Below are 16498 nucleotides of genomic sequence, written 5' to 3'. Positions count from 1 at the left end.
CATTGACATCTTTTGCAACCACTCCTAGGCACAAACAAGCTCTTCTCGTCGTTCTCTACCACTCTTTCAGTTTAGATTTTTTTTTCAAATCTCTTAGAACTTACAAAATGGAACATAAAAATCTTCTCGTAATCTTTCAAAAAGATGAAATTATATCTCAAAACTAGTTTTATCGGATAGACTCTGAAGGATCAAAGTATTAAAAGGTCGAATCTTTGGAAGGATCTTTATCGTTTTGAGTCAGTTTAATGGAAAACTAATTTAACAAGAATAAAAAGTAGAGTGCAATGCGAATATTTATAATCCATTTTACCACAAACAATATTGATGATAATGGTGATTGACCAACGATGATAGTCGTAGTTGACAATTTATTTATAATTCAGTGATAAAGTGAAACAATATATAAAGCTAATGATTAATGGCGTAGTTTACTTAATTTTGTGCTGAAAATTTATATAAAATGTATTTAACGATTGAATTAAATATTGTGTCAAAAATTATATACAAATTTATTTTTTCTCATATTTAATCTTGAAGCATTGATTTTTAAGAGAAAAGGAACGAGAGAAAATGATAACGTCTAGACCTAATTTTACAGTCTTATCACACTCCTCCTAACGTTTCAATTCCACATTATGAGAATGTAAAGCATCGAGAGAAGGCTTAATAAAAAGAAAGTGACAAAAATGTTTCGAAAAATATTTTTTTTGTTTAAAGAAATTTTTGAAAAATATATGTTTAACATTTTTTTAGCTACACTTTTAGGTGTCTACCGCTATTTTTTATTTTTTTAAAATAAAATATTATTAAAAAAACTTAATTTATTTATTTAAAAAACTCTAAAAAACTAAATCTCATTTCAACTCCATTACCAACTGTTGCCGACCATTTTGGCCACCATCAATCGTCGAACACTTGGTTTTGATCAGAATTGCACGATGGTTCGAATGGTGGTGGCGGTGTGGCTTATGGACATCAATATCGGTCGGAATCGACGAAACAGTGACGGTGGTTTAAATCCGACGAACCTTTGAACGCTTCTCTACGAAAATGATGGCATTTTATGACAAAAGACCAACTGGGGTTTGGTCGGGTGTCGACGCGATACCGATGAAGGGGCGATGATGGTCACGATGGTGGCCGACAACCATGGAAAGGGGAAAGGGAAGGAATGGGGGAAAAGATGGGACACGGGCTGCAGGTTATTTTTTTTATTTTTTATTTTAATAAAATATTTCTATTTTTTAAAATGAATTCTCAAAATTATCTTTAAGTGACACCTATCACTTAACGCCAAATTTAACAGCCGTTACGGTCTAGGCGCCTAAAAATCTCCGATGAAAACATTTAACACTTATTTTTAACGAAAATTTCTTTATGTACTAAAACGTTTTTCGATACAGTTTAGACACTTATTTTTGTATTAACCCTTAAAAGAATTATAGAAGTAGACATTGTTGAATATTAAATGCATTTGAAATTAATTATGATAATTAATTGAAATTTAATTAGTTTGTTAATAGATTATTAAGGGCTACATACGTCTATTAAAGTATTGAGTTAAGACGATTTTTTTATAATCTTTTCTCTCAATTTAGTAAAAACTTTATTTTCTTCTTATTTGTTCTCTTCACTAAACTATAGTTATTCGTTCCTCTTTCACCTATGGCTGCCGTAATTTGGTAGCCTCTAACCACCGTGTCAGAGTTTTAACAATCTCACATGGTATCATTTGATGATCCTGATATCGTCTTTCTTCCATTGTTGTCATTTCATTATTTGCTCGATTCGTCAATCGCAGCAAGATTTCTCTGCTACCTCCTTTGTCCATTCTTTGACACACCAATTAGTCCCATTTTGCTTTCATCCAACTTGTTTGTTATCACATAATCCACGCTTCATGAAGACTCACCCCTTTTCCATTGTTGTCGCTACATCCCTTGCCATGGTGTTTCAGATAATTGTTTGTCCCTCCCCAATGCACAATACCTCGCACATCTCACATGCGCAGGTCCCGACACTGATAATGGGTGGTTCTGTCATATTGGTCATCAAGCTTAAGACAAATTTCAGATTACATCCGAAAGCTAGTAGCTTAACCGTTTTGTTTCCGATAAAAAAGTACAAATAAGAAAAGAAAGTATAATGAAATAACTGTGAAGAAATCAACCGTACCACCGACCACCGTTGATTGCCGCTCTTCGGTAGCCTCCGACCACCGTACCAGAGTTTCAACATTCTCACAGCGATATGATTCCGTTCATTGTGATTTGCATCTTATGTCATCTTAGCATTAAACAATCACTAATAACAATTCGACACCAAAAAATCAACCACCCAACCATTTAAAGCAATAGTAACTGAAAGGCAATCTAATACAGCAATTATCCTAAGGGGTTTGAAACATAAAATTCTTTACTAGTAACATTGATGGCCAGTTATAACTTGTGACGTCAATTAAATTAATATACGATTAATTTGTGATATCAGTTATGCTATTAAATATTAATTTTAAGTTGTTTCTTTCAAAATTATATAAAAATATGAAAAAGACACAAATGTTATTTTAATAATATTTATTATTATCTTTTAAAATAAGAACGTTTTTAGTTGTTAACATATGCTTAATGATATACGAGGTTCTTCCATTTAATAGACTCTTAAACTCGAAAAAATCAACATAATAGGTGATAATGATTTTTGTTATTAACTACTATAATAATGACATAGTAATTTACGATTCTGATGTAATGATCCAGGATGACGATGTTAATAATATTAGTTTTGGTTAGTTTTGCAGCGTGATAAAGTCAAAACGTTATGCATTGGAATGATGACGAGTTGAAGAATGGTGGTCATGCCTTCAAAGTTAAAGGGAATGTACCATTGTACCGATCAATCTGGTATTTGTCATTTCACTCCGAAAAAGGTATCATCTCTTTTACTCTTTTACATACACACACATATATATATATATATATATATATATATATATACAACTGTGGATCTTCTTTAATTTTTTTTATATTTAATTTTAATAATATTTTATGATATATTTCTTTACTTTCTTGAAATATATTTTTTTTTTTTTCTTCTCGGCACGTTTTTTATCTTTCTATTAGTCGTTCTTTTCGTTTAATTTTTAGGATTAGAATTTGACATTGTTTCGATTAATCAAGGTGATGCTTTTATTATCCTGTTGATCTTCCCCACTTTAGACTACTTAATTGGATTTGAATACACGATTTGAGTTTCGGAGATAGTTGTCTCACAACGCTCGACTCTGATTTACGATTATTGGTGGTCTTTCAATAGTTTCATCTTGTTGTGGTTCGTTTGTTCGATGCAGTCAGATCTACTCGTATCGATCTCTTGTTCGAGTTTTTTGGATGGGTTTTAATCTTTTCTTTGTGTGTTGTTTGATCTCAAATGACTAGTTTCTTATGTAAAAGTTATAGAAAAATATTCTAATTATGTGTTTAGTTAACGCATTGTTGTAAATTTTCATTTATTTTAGATATTTTTTAATGAAATTAAATAATTTTATTTGCATAAAAAAATAAGATCGCAGATGGAAGAATTTAAATTGATGTACCAAAACTGTTCATATTTCTTGCTTTTTTGGGTGATGGACAGGGCCCGGATGGATTTGAGATCGTAATGATAAATTAAAAAAAAAATTAAACTTAAATATTATATTTTGTGAGTGTAATTGATTTTTTTCTTCGTCTCGTGTTGTTTTATCAATAAAACTCTTAACAATTTTTAGTTTCACAATACTTAAAATAAATAAAACACAAGACTGCATTTTTTTATATTTTTTATAAAATTAAAAACTTAAATATTAATGTATAAAAAATCATCAAAACTAAAGTTGATGATTTTGCCGGTTGATATTTGGAATGATTATTATTTGAAAAACATATCATACTCACTTTGATATAATGCAAAAAATGGTATAATCATTTGATGAATAAAATACTTAATCATTCTAATTGGTCCAATATGGTGAAAAATGAAAGGCTTTCATTGAAATGTCTCCTTCCCTGAATTTATTTTTAATATTACAAAATATTAAATTTTGAATTTAATTGTTTCTTTCAAATTAATTACATTAATTACATGAATTAACTTTTGAATTTTGCTAAAACATATTCTATCAGTAGGTTGATTTATTGATCCTAATTCCCAAGTATTTGGGAACAAAATGCAAACGAACCATGATCGTGTCCAATATCGTTAAATTTTAATCATAATTATTTTAAGGGTAAATTATGTATTTATTCACTAATTATTATTTTAGTTCCGGTTTGGTCACCTAACTATTTTTTTAATTATATCTAACGATACGTTTTAATTCATTTTGATCACATGTCGTTAAATAATTAACGATAATATTAAGGAGTTTTCCTAAGGTAATGTCAAATTTGATTGAAAAAAAAAATTTCACGTCAGTAATCTGTTTATTTTTTAACTGTGGGTAATCAAAACATAACGTTAATAGTTTGGTGACCAAAATGAAATAAATATAATAGTAAATGACTAAATATACAGTTTACCCTTATCTTAATCAAGCATGCATATAGAGAGAGAGAGAGTTTGTTCACTCATTCCACAACCATATGTTTACAAAAAAAAATGTCTTACGCATCAAACGTTTATAATATATGGTAAGTGATATAACCATTTTATTCATCAAATCCGCAGATTCCAATATCACAATCTGGACTTGAATTCAAGAACTCGTTCAACTTGTAATTACCTTCTTCTCCACCACCACCATTACTACTACTCTGTAATAACAGCAACGCCATGTCCGAGTTACTATCATTATAACCTTCAAAACTCGAAACACCTTCATCACCGCCATATCTGATCTCTTGGCTCAGTTGAGAAGCTACGAACTTGTCCAGGGCTCTCCAGCCAGTCACTCTCTCGGTCTCGGTGTTGTCGCACAATAAACCTTTCTTCTTTTGCTGCTGCTGCTGAAACTGAAATTCCTCTTCTTCTTCTTCATGATCATCTCTGGTATCAAAGACATCGAGTTCGGCCTCTTAATGGCAGAGAAGGGCTCTCCAGCTGAGGAAGCTGAACGAACTGATCACAGTGGACGAAGTTCAAATTATCCGCCTCTATCTCTTGCTTACACAACATATTGGGAGCCAAAAAATTCATGGGCTGTTGTCTCGAAATGTAATCGATCGGATCCACAATGGTGCTGATGCCACTCGCTTCATCGTAGAAGTAGCTCGGGTTCCACTGTTCCATGGTCTTGTTTTGACTAGTGGTGCTGATTTTCTTTTTAAACGCTCGACAAACCACCATCCTTCCTCCTGCAAAAAGAAAAATTCAAAGCTATTATAGCAACCAATGGTACGAAAACTATGGAAAAGGAATCGGAAGAAACAAGCATGCATGTTAACTTTTGACTTAGGGATGGTGGAAGTCATTGTTCTAGAAATGATCATATATATCAATTTTGTTGACATTTAAGTTTAGTGTGGAAAGTGAAAGTTGATTATTCCTTTTCCTCATATAAGTTGAATAGGTGGCGAAAATCCAGCTATAAATGCTTGAGAAACACCATGTAAAAGTACGAGGCAGGCACTAATCATTCTGTCTTTTCTTTCGTGATGATAGTAATGGATGCCTAACCCTTTCTTTGGACTGAGTTCGGGTCAAGAAAGCTACTCAGAATGTTTGGACGACATGGAAACATTATATAAACACACATTTTAACATTATTAACGACATGATAGTGCATCAAATACAAACTTGAGAAGTAATTAATGTATATGTATGTGCTTGCCTGTGGGGGTCCGTTCTCGTCTGATTCAAGCCTGTATTCATGCATGATCCAATCAGTTTTCTCACCAGTTGGAGCTCTTCCTTTGTAGAAAACCAGAGTCTTTCTCATGCCAATCAGCTTTGATTTATCATAAACCGCCTTGTCTCTCCGTTGCTTTCCAAAAACCTTCCATGGTTGCTCTATTGGTTCTGGTCCCCGTCGGATACTTCTTATCCTTGTGACTGAAGAAATACCACTCGCTTTGCTCCTCGTACCCAATCCGGCACCTCTGCTCATCACCAATCACACCCACATCTTTTATATAAAACAAGACGTATATATATATATATATATGCAGTTCAACAGCATCTTAGTGCATCCAACCCTAAACCCTAACTTGGATCTGAAGAAATGGTTTACAGAAACAAAACCCTAAAAGGATTGAATTGTGTACCTTGAAGATCCCATGGTTCGATCCTGTAGAGGTCGATGTCTCTGATAACGTCGAGATCAATCTTCTTCGATGCGACTTTCTTCCTCAGATAGTACCCGACGAGCTCCTCGTCGGTCGGGTGGAACCGGAATCCGGGTGGGACATACGACTCCATTGATCACTCCACTGACTCCGATACTAGCAGCAGCAGACCACTCTTTTATAACTGAATCATCTCTAAATAAATGAAAACTTAACACTCAATTAAAAAGGTGACAAAGCGTTTATCATAATGATCGTCGGCTACTAGGCTAGCTCATTTGGTGATCGGTAGTGATTAACACTCAACGGCCTCAACCCCATGTTTATCTCTCTCTTGGAAACAAAATTTAACGCGTGTTATATTAAAACTACACCCATTGTTCCGTAGATGATAACTAGAACGTGAAAAAAGGCTAAAAGGGGAAAAAAAGACTCAAGACATTACTTGAACGGACATCTAGATGTTTGTGCTAATGATGTTGTCTTGTGTTGGTGAATGGTGGAAATGATGTAACAAGAACGGGGTTTCCATTACTAAACTATTGTAATAAAATTAGTAAATTATAGTTTGGTCCTCTACTATCCTCATATACTTCAATCTAACAGAATTTGACCCCTTTAGTCCTATAATGTATGTTAACCATTCACATTAAGGTTGTAGAATAATAGAAACTCATAAAGAGAAAGTTTTAACTAATTAAAGTGTCTGAAACAAACAAAAATTACTTTTTGAAAAACATATAAATTAATCAAGGAACACATTTCAGTTAGGGAATTTGAGTTGTTCCATGACAGATTAGAGAGTTGAATAATGGAGACAGGTGGATGACGTTATCACAATTAAGCACGCGTTCGGTTTGAGAGACCAAAAAGGAAAAGGGTTTGTTCTTGAGAGGCAGTTTTCATTGGATCAAAGCCTGAAAAAGTGAGAGGGAATGAACCAAAAACACCGGACTCCACTTGCATTTGCAGTTGCAGAAGTTCGTGTCTCATTGCAATGAGAGGACTCTGTCAACTATGTCCGTTTGTCGAGAATTTTCATAGCACAGCAGACCCTTCTTTTTCCCTACACCCCAAAACGACTTCTTTTCTGTAGTTCCAATGCTTCAAATTAACTAAAAGCACGACCCTCTAAATTCTGGGTTTTTAACGTTATTCTGTCAAAATCGAGCAAGGGTTGTTGACAAAAAAGAAATAGTAACTCAATCTCCATTGGAATACTGAGCCGAAATCATGTATAACTGTTCATGGTTAATGTAGAATGTGCTAAAGGCAAAGAACCTTAAACAAAACTTGAATCTAGGCAAGACAACGGGTGACATGACATAAATACTAAATCAAACACTTTTGTTGGAAATATCATTTTTTTCCATGCAAATGTAGAAGCTTACCTGGTATTAAGTTAGGTAGCCGTGGAGTTTAGTTAATTATTGGTTTTGATGAGATGAGATATAGAAGAAATGAAGAAGAGACGACAGAGATGAAATAGAAAAGGGACAGAATTGAAGAATAGAGAGACAAAAGAGGAAGAGAATATAAAAAGGGAGGGGAGGACCGCTCGATTGCGCATGGTTGATGGCCGTCCCCATTTGGCTTACGTCAATGCATAGCTAACTTGCTAAGCTTTTCTAAGGTAAACTACATGTTTAGAACCCAAAACTATCTATTGTGTTCCATTTTGGTCACGCAACTATTTTTTTTTCTCAAAATCATATCTAATGTTACATTTTGGTTTCATTTTGGTCACCCACCATTAAAAATAATAGAGATGTTAATATGACATTTTTTTCTAATGATGACATGCCATTATCATATGGTAACACGTCAGTATCAACGTTAATTTTTTTAATGATGGTTGACCAAACAAAAACAAAAACAAAATATTAGGCATGATTTTGAAAAAAATAGGAATGACCAAACAGAACAAAAGAGATAGTTGAGATATTAAACGTATAATTTACTTTTTTATCTTTCTAACAAATGTCTACCTGGGTTTCACTTTATTTATTCTCAATTTGAATTGAAAAAATTCGATTTTTACAAAGTCGATTCAACTCGAAAAAAATTCAAATTCAAGTCGAGTTTATTTTAGAACTCGAAAGTTTAGTAATTCGTTGATTAGTTTTCAAATTCGAGACGAATCCCTTAACTTTGCTTGACATATGTATATACATATGAAAAAATATAAAAAAATTATATGTATCGTATATGATTATAGAAAGCTATTTAAATTAGAATCAAATAGTCATAACATTATAAATATGTAATTAAAATTTAATAGAGACTCAAAGAGCATTCTATTTGGATTGCATGGGTTCATACTTGTTCTCAAAGATGGATATTTTGGCAGTTTGAGGTGGCTCAATGCTGCAATTGGACTTGACGAGGCTTGCTCTCCCCTCGGTTAAGGCTACTGCAATTTAGAATATGTTGGGGAGTTCCTCTCTTTTGTCATATACTCAATTTTTTAACTCAACTCGTTTCATATACTCACCGATCCATACACGATGAGACTGAACTTGATATCTCAAAGTTTTACCATCTGTGATCGATATAATGGTTTTACTCCCTTTACTGTACCGAATTTGAGATTTAACTCTCTATTTGATTTAACATTTTTGATCCTCCACCTTTTGTGATTTTATTAGTGTTTCAAAATTGACTACTCCATTAATTGCGGCACATTAAAGTGCGATGACAAAATAAATTAATTTTAGTCGATCATAGAATTATTCAATCATTCATGTTTAACTAGCAATAAATCTATTTGTTAATCAAATGTTTAATATTGTTTTTTAAAATCATATTTTAACTAACAAAATAATTAAATGTATTATCAAATTAGATTTATTAATATAAAAGAAAGATTAATTTTATCAAATTAGTGTAAATGATTAAATCTAAATATAATATTAACAGCTTAAAAGTCTTAAACTTGTTTACTTAGTTTTAATGGTGTAGTGGTCAAAGTTTTTTTTTTTTTTAGTACGAGATGAGGTAAAACCGTTGCATTAAGAGGTATTAATCGGCCACGAAGGATTGTATATAAGCAAATAATGTGGGGTAAATTTGAGAACTAAAAGATGTTTCCTTAAGAAACAAAATATGAGGATTTGTTTCTTATTATCTATTATATTCTTAAATAAATTTATTATTGATAATTTACGAACCCAAATACAATAATATCATTTTAGAATATTATGTTATCATGTTCTTTTCAATAAACTCTATTTTTAGTTTCTTTTTCGTTTTTAAACTTTTGAGACATGAGTTATAAAGATTTAAATACCGGTTTGTTATTAAAATAACAATTGTTATAATAATAATGATCCTGTTCGAAATTATCATTGTACAATTGTGATATTGTATTAATTATAATAACATTTATTATATACAATTGTAATAAATGTAACACAATTAAAAATATCATCGAACCGCAATTTAAGTCTTTGATCAGCCACGTTGGCATATATAAGCAGAGTCTCACGATTTGCCGCCAAAGGACCGCGCGGCCAAGATGTCACTCTTTTCCGTAGCTGCTATCGGCTCTCAGCTTCCGGTTTCCTGTTTTCTGTAATTTACCAGAAACTCCTTTTAGAGATAGCCAAGTCATTTACCAAAAGAGGCAGGAGCACTTCGAAGGCGTCACTTTTAGGGATATTGCAGTCATTTCAGGGAGGGATTGCGGGATTCCAATGATTTCTCGACAAGTATTTACGAGAAGGAAGAGGAACAACAGATAATGTACGTCAAGAAACACAGTGGAAACCACGTGGCGGAACTCTATTGGTAGATTGACATGGTTCTTTACGTAGAAGATAAACAATAGGTAAGGCTTAAGGGCAGGTGCCATTTTCGCTTTTCATACATTTGTGTATCTTATATGTAAATCATCTGTCTTTGGATAGGTTGTTTTAGATGTAATAAATAACAATAAACATGAGTAAATTTGGTGTGGATAACAAGTGAAGGAGAAGTCCACGTAGGACAGTGGTGGGTCGGCGGCGGTCTCCAATCATGCGGCGGACCGCATCATTGAACTCATTAAAACCTTCTACCTGGTGGATCCCCAACCCCACCATCAAAGTTGGGGCGGTGAATCGCAAAACAAACTCCCCTCTCACTCTCAGGCTCTCACAGTTAAGGGCGGTATATTATAAGAGTTAGCGTAAGCAGCAAAAGTGGAGATCATGGGAGGGTCCTATTAGGATCTCAAACCTCCTTTTTGGACATCGACCATCCTCCAAACTTTCTCAATCCAAAAGCAACTTCTCTTATTATAATTAGACCCTTCTATTCACATTGGTTGGCGAAGAGAAAAAAAATAGCCCTTTCCCCCAAGTTTTCTCTTCTAGAAATAACAATAATAACTCGACTTGCTTCCCACTCTTTATTTCTAAGGTGTGAAACACAAGCTTCTTTCAAAGGGGACATCGACCATGATTGCACCCCTTGTATATTCACAATGAAAATACCCTACTTTTCTAGACCCTATATTTATCATTCATTTTTACAATTCTTGATTTATTCTACTTATTAAATCAAAACTATATCTTTTAGAAAATATATGCGTGTGTGTGATTCTATGAGGTGATAGTTGACCATCGTGTGAATTGGAGTGGATATCATGTGGCTATTTTATTCATTATTATTGTCATCATATTTTGGGAAAAGCTAGTGATAGATTGAGAGCTGCACCCAAACTAACACTTCCTCCTCAAATGGTTGTGATCAGTGAAAAATATCTACTGACAGAGTATTGTTGAAGGTTCAACTTTCCTGCTGTATCAGTACTGAAGAAGAAATGGAATAATAAAAATAAGATATATACATATGTATATGAGAACCCATGCTTTTGTAACTGAGGATTCTACACTAAGTTCAGATGCACATGTGTTATGTGTCAGGTATTCATTAGTTGGCCGCTTGTCCTATCTTTCAAGAAAGGACAGCAGGGATTACAATATACTACAAAGCATGATTTTGGAAGGATAATGTTATAAATCAGACCACATTTCTTAAGTTGGAACTCCCAAATTTGTGAAGGAATGGGGCCAGTGACAGGGAAAGAAAATAGACGGCATGACGGTCACAGGGTGAGCAGATGATGGGGTCCCTGGACACAAGAGGTGGTGGTTTACAATTGGATTAAGGCATGGCGCTCGTGGCTAGCTTAATGGCCGGGGTCGCAAGTGGGAGGTCCAGTTCACAAATTTTTTAACGGTCATAACGATTAAACACTTAAAATAATAATGTTAAAAAATAAATATAGATTTAATTTTTTTACTGAGTCAATTTGACCCTATTATTCTTGACGTGACTGATATTGTTTGGTACAATGTCAATTCTGAGATTAAGATCGAATATAAAAATACTTACGAAAATATTAGAGTTATTGATGATCTCCGATTTATACCAATGAACAACACTTGAAGATTTCTCCCGAAATAGTCGAAACCATAAAAAGTTACAGCTGACAATTTACCACAAGGGTGCTTACAAATAGCGGCAGCAGAAAAAGAAATATTTTCTAGGATAGGTAATAAAAAATTATTAATAAAAAATTTTCATTAATTAATAGACGTAAACAAAAACTCAGAATAGTTACAATCAGTAAAATAAATAATTAATAAAAGAGCATTTAAATTTCAAAACGAACATAATCACCTACCAACCCCAAATGTACCATAAATCTGCCTCTACTTATAAGCTGTAACAAATCGGAGTAGTAGAAGTGGGTGTAGATAAGGATTACTAAAAACACTGTAGGTTTTCTATAGCAATTTGGTAAGTTGTAAAATTGATGGAGCCATCATTGAAATTAAAAAGCAATACCAATGCTTTGGTGATGATCAAGTTACTGCAATGGCACATTTGATGGAGTTTTTTTAATCTATGACCATCTTCCCTATAAGAATAGGTTCATTTCAAATGCTATGATCACAAAATGGACTCCTCACCAAAAAAACCAGGTGTTTGGATGTATGTGTGGCACAATAAAATGATTGCAGCTCTATAATTATTCCAAATTTTGGTGCATTAATTCTTTGAGGGTTCCCTTTTTGCTTACTTACTCTTGGACCCCAAACCTTCCACCTTTGTCTGGAGAAAATACATGATTCCGCAGGTGAACGTGTGGCTCCATTAAAAGCGATATACAGCTTCCCTTTAAAGCAACTTGAGATTAATCATCCATTTCAAAGTTTCATCAATTTGCTCAATAAGTACGCACGTTTATCACACAAGTTAAGAATCAATTAGTACACCGATGATGATTTTACTTGTCCAGACTGTTGGGGAAAACGGGTTATTTCCCACACGAACGTAGTTTTAAAATTGACCTAAAATGTCAAGATTAAAACCACCAAAGGTTGCACAGCGGATAACATGTCAAACTATTGAATATTGAAACACAATGGAAAAGAACCGAATAAAAAACAATAAGGAGAGAACACACCAAATTTATGAGGTTCGACGAGAATATCGTCTACTCCTCGGGCACCACACCGGATGATAACTTCACTATATCGCCAATATTACAACAAATGAAATTCTTTGAAATTCCCAAAGTGGGAGAATGAAGAATACAAGAGGAAGAGAGAACTTGTTTTTGGGATGATTTCTAATGGAATACTTAGGCCTATTTATAGTTGCGTTTCAAGAACAATATGTTCAAAGTTTGGCCACCTACCAAAGAATTTTCCAATGTGTACAAGTTAGCCACCAAATATGAAATTCACATGTTCAAAGTTTGGCCACCAACCAAGATGAAATTTCCAATAAGTTGGCCACCAACCAAGATGAAATTTCCAATAAGTTGGCCACCAACCAAGATGAAATTTCCAACTTGTCAACTTAATTTCTAGACAAATCTAACAAATCTCCACCTTGGCTTGAAATTACCAACCCTACTCAACTTCTTCAACTCCCCAAATTTGTAGTGTCTCTAATTGCGCTCACAAGCGCCACACACCCGAAGGTGTTCATACTTTCAGGATGTTAATCAAGTTCAAACAATGATTGAACTTGATTACTGTTACCACCTTGGTCATCATATCTGCAGGATTTTCTGATGTCGCAATTTTTCTAAAGTAGAATCTTTCCTTCTTCAAAGATCTCCCACACAAAGTGATACCTCACGTCGATATGCTTAGTCCTTGAATGGTAGACTTGATTTTTCGCTAAGTGAATAGCGCTCTGACTGTCACAATAGAGACTAATGTGACTTTGAACAACTCCAAGTCTTCCATCAACCCGTTAAGCCAAATTGCTTCCTTTACAGCCTCTGAAACTGCCATGTATTCTGCCTCTGTAGTAGACAAGGCCACCGTAGATTGCAATGTAGACTTCCAACTTACTGGGGCTTTAGCAAGAGTAAACAAATACCCAGTAGTTGATCGACGCTTATCCAAATCACCAGCATAATCGAATCAACATATCCAACCATACACTGACCAAGTGCTTCATCCTATTCAAAAACTAAACTAACATCCACGGTTTGTTGGAGATACCGTAGAATCCATTTCACAGCTTGCCAATGTCCTTCTCCAGGATCATGCATGTACCTGCTCACAACTCCAACTGCTTGTGAAATGACAGGACGCGTACACACCATTGCATACATCAAGCTCCCAACTGCATAGCATATGGAACTTTTGCCATATACACTCGTTCTTCGTTAGTTTTAGGAGATAATTGAGAACTAAGTTTCAAATGAGAAGCCAATGGGATACTTACATGTTTGGTATTTTCATTCATGCCAAACATTGTAATACCTTTCTCAGATATTGCTTCTGTGTTAAACAAAGCTTCCCTCTCTGTCTATCTCTGCTTATCTCCATACCAAGAATCTTCTTGGCCTCACCTAGATCTTTCATCTCAAACTCTTGATTCAACTGAGCCTTTAATTTGTTTATCTTCTTTTGACTCTTCGAAGCGATCAACATATCGTCAACGTACAAGAGAAGATAAATGAAAGATCCATCTTTGAGCTTTTTCAAATACACAATGATCATATTTGCTTCTAGTATACTTTTTCCTCCTCATAAGCTATCAAATCGCTTGTACCACTGCCTCGGAGATTGCTTCAATCCATATAGCAATTTGTTCAACTTACAAACCCATTTCTCACAACCACCATCTTTGTATCCTTCTGGCTGTGTCATATAGATCTCCTCTTCTAAATCACCGTGCAAGAAAGCCGTCTTTACATCAATTTGAGCTAGCTCCAAATTCAACTGTGCTACCAAGGCCAACAATATTCTAACGGAGGAATGCTTCACAACAGGGGAAAATACTTCATTGTAGTCGATTCCCTCCTTTTGAGCGTAGCCTTTAGCTACCAACCGTGCCTTGTAGCGAACATCTTTCTTGTTATGAGATCCATCTTTCTTTACAAATACCCACTTGCATCCAATGGCTCTTTTACCTTTCGGTAATTGTGCCAGTTTTCAAGTGTTGTTCTTTTGGAGAGATTGCATTTCTTCATCCATGGCACTTTTCCACTTATCACTTTCCAAGCTTTGTATTGCTTCTTGGTAAGTGATAGGGATATCATCAACAACTGGAAGAGCATAGGCCACCATATCAACAAATCGAGCAGGTCTACGAATTTCTCTCCTTGGCCTTGTAACTACAAGTGTTTCTGGTGTCTCCAATGGTTCTTGGGTTTGAACCTCTTCATCTTCTGATTCTTCTATTGGAGTTGAAGAATCAACTGCATCAACTTCTGGGATCATCATCTGCTGTAACTCCACCTATTTTGGAGTATGCTCCACCTGCTGCGGAGTACTACTTGTATGGACAGCTTCACTTGTTACCTTCTTTACTAGGGAAGATTCATCAAAGGTAACATCTCTGCTACAAATTATCTTCTTGGTGTCTAACACCAAAGGCGGAATCCCTTCACTCCATGGGTGATTCCCATAAAGAGAGCCTTCTTTGCTCTCAGATCAAGCTTGGATTCCTTCACATGATAATAAGCAACGGATCCAAATACATGTAAAGAATCATAATCAGTAGCAGGTTTTCCAGACCATACCTCCAATGGTGTTTTTCCTCCTATCGTTGATGACGACAGACGATTAATGAGATGGCTAGCATATGTCACAGCCTCAGCCCAAATGCCTTGCCTAACTCAGCATTAGACAACATACATCGAACTTTCTCCAATAGTGTTCGATTCATACGCTCTGCCACCCCATTCTGTTGTGGTGTATGTCTAACAGTGAAGTGTCGAACAATACCATACTCATGGCAAACGTCAAAGATGGGTCACTTTTATATTCCCCTCCATTGTCCGTCCTAAGACATTTGATCTTTCTACCAGTCTGGTTCTCGATCATATTTTTCCATTTCAGGAAAATTTGAAGCACTTCATCTTTAGACTTCATCGGATACACCCAAACTCTTCTGGAAAAATCATCTACAAAAGTTACAAAATAATGGTTTCCTCCCAAAGACGATGTCTTTGAAGGACCCCATACATATGAGTGAATATAATCTACAATACCTTTTGTATTATGTATAGTGGTGCCAAACTTCACTCTCTTCTGCTTTCCCAGAACACAATGCTCGTAAAAGTTCAATTTGCAAGCCTTTGCACCTTTCAACAATCCTTTCTTTGCCAGAATTTGCAAGGATTTTCTCCAGCATGTCCCAACCGCATATGCCACAACTGGGTTGCGTCCAAATCATCACCTCCGGAAGCTGCTGCAACTGCTCCAATAATTGTACTACCTTGGTAGTAATACAAATTATTTTTCCTGATGCCCTTCATCATCACAAGTGCACCATATGTGACTTTTAAAACTCCATCTCTCATAGTGACCACTGAGCCTTTGGATTCTAAGGCTCCCAACGAGATGAGATTTTTCTTCAAACTGGGCACGTATCGGACATCTGTCAGAACTCTGGTTGATCCATCTTGATTCTTCAATCGAATTGAACCTATCCCAACAGTTTTACAGGCATTGTCATTGCCCATATAAATAACTCATGCATTTAGTTCCACTAAATCGGAGAACCACTCCCGATTAGGGGACATATGATAAGTGCAACCCGAATCTAATATCCACTCATCGAAATGGAATGTTGTTGATGAAGCAACCAATGATATGTCAGAGTCATGTGTATCATGCTCTGCAACACATGCATCTGGAGCAGCTTTTCCTTTTTCTTCAGCTTTGGACAATCTTTCTTCCAATGGCCTTTCTCATGACAAAAGGCACATT

General features: G+C 34.9%; 1 pseudogene; it reads right to left on the bottom strand.

The window, feature by feature from the left end:
* Window positions 1-4622: 4622 nt before the first annotated feature.
* Window positions 4623-7259, bottom strand: LOC120122765 (annotated as a pseudogene).
* Between the last annotated feature and the right edge of the window lie 9239 nt (window positions 7260-16498).

This window comes from Hibiscus syriacus, unplaced genomic scaffold (genome assembly GCF_006381635.1).
Source record: "Hibiscus syriacus cultivar Baekdansim isolate YM2019G1 unplaced genomic scaffold, ASM638163v2 tig00110387_pilon, whole genome shotgun sequence".
In the NCBI taxonomy this organism is placed as follows: Eukaryota; Viridiplantae; Streptophyta; class Magnoliopsida; order Malvales; family Malvaceae; genus Hibiscus; species Hibiscus syriacus.
The sequence above is the reverse complement of the archived record's forward strand: the minus strand, read 5'-3'. Positions and strand labels throughout refer to the sequence as shown.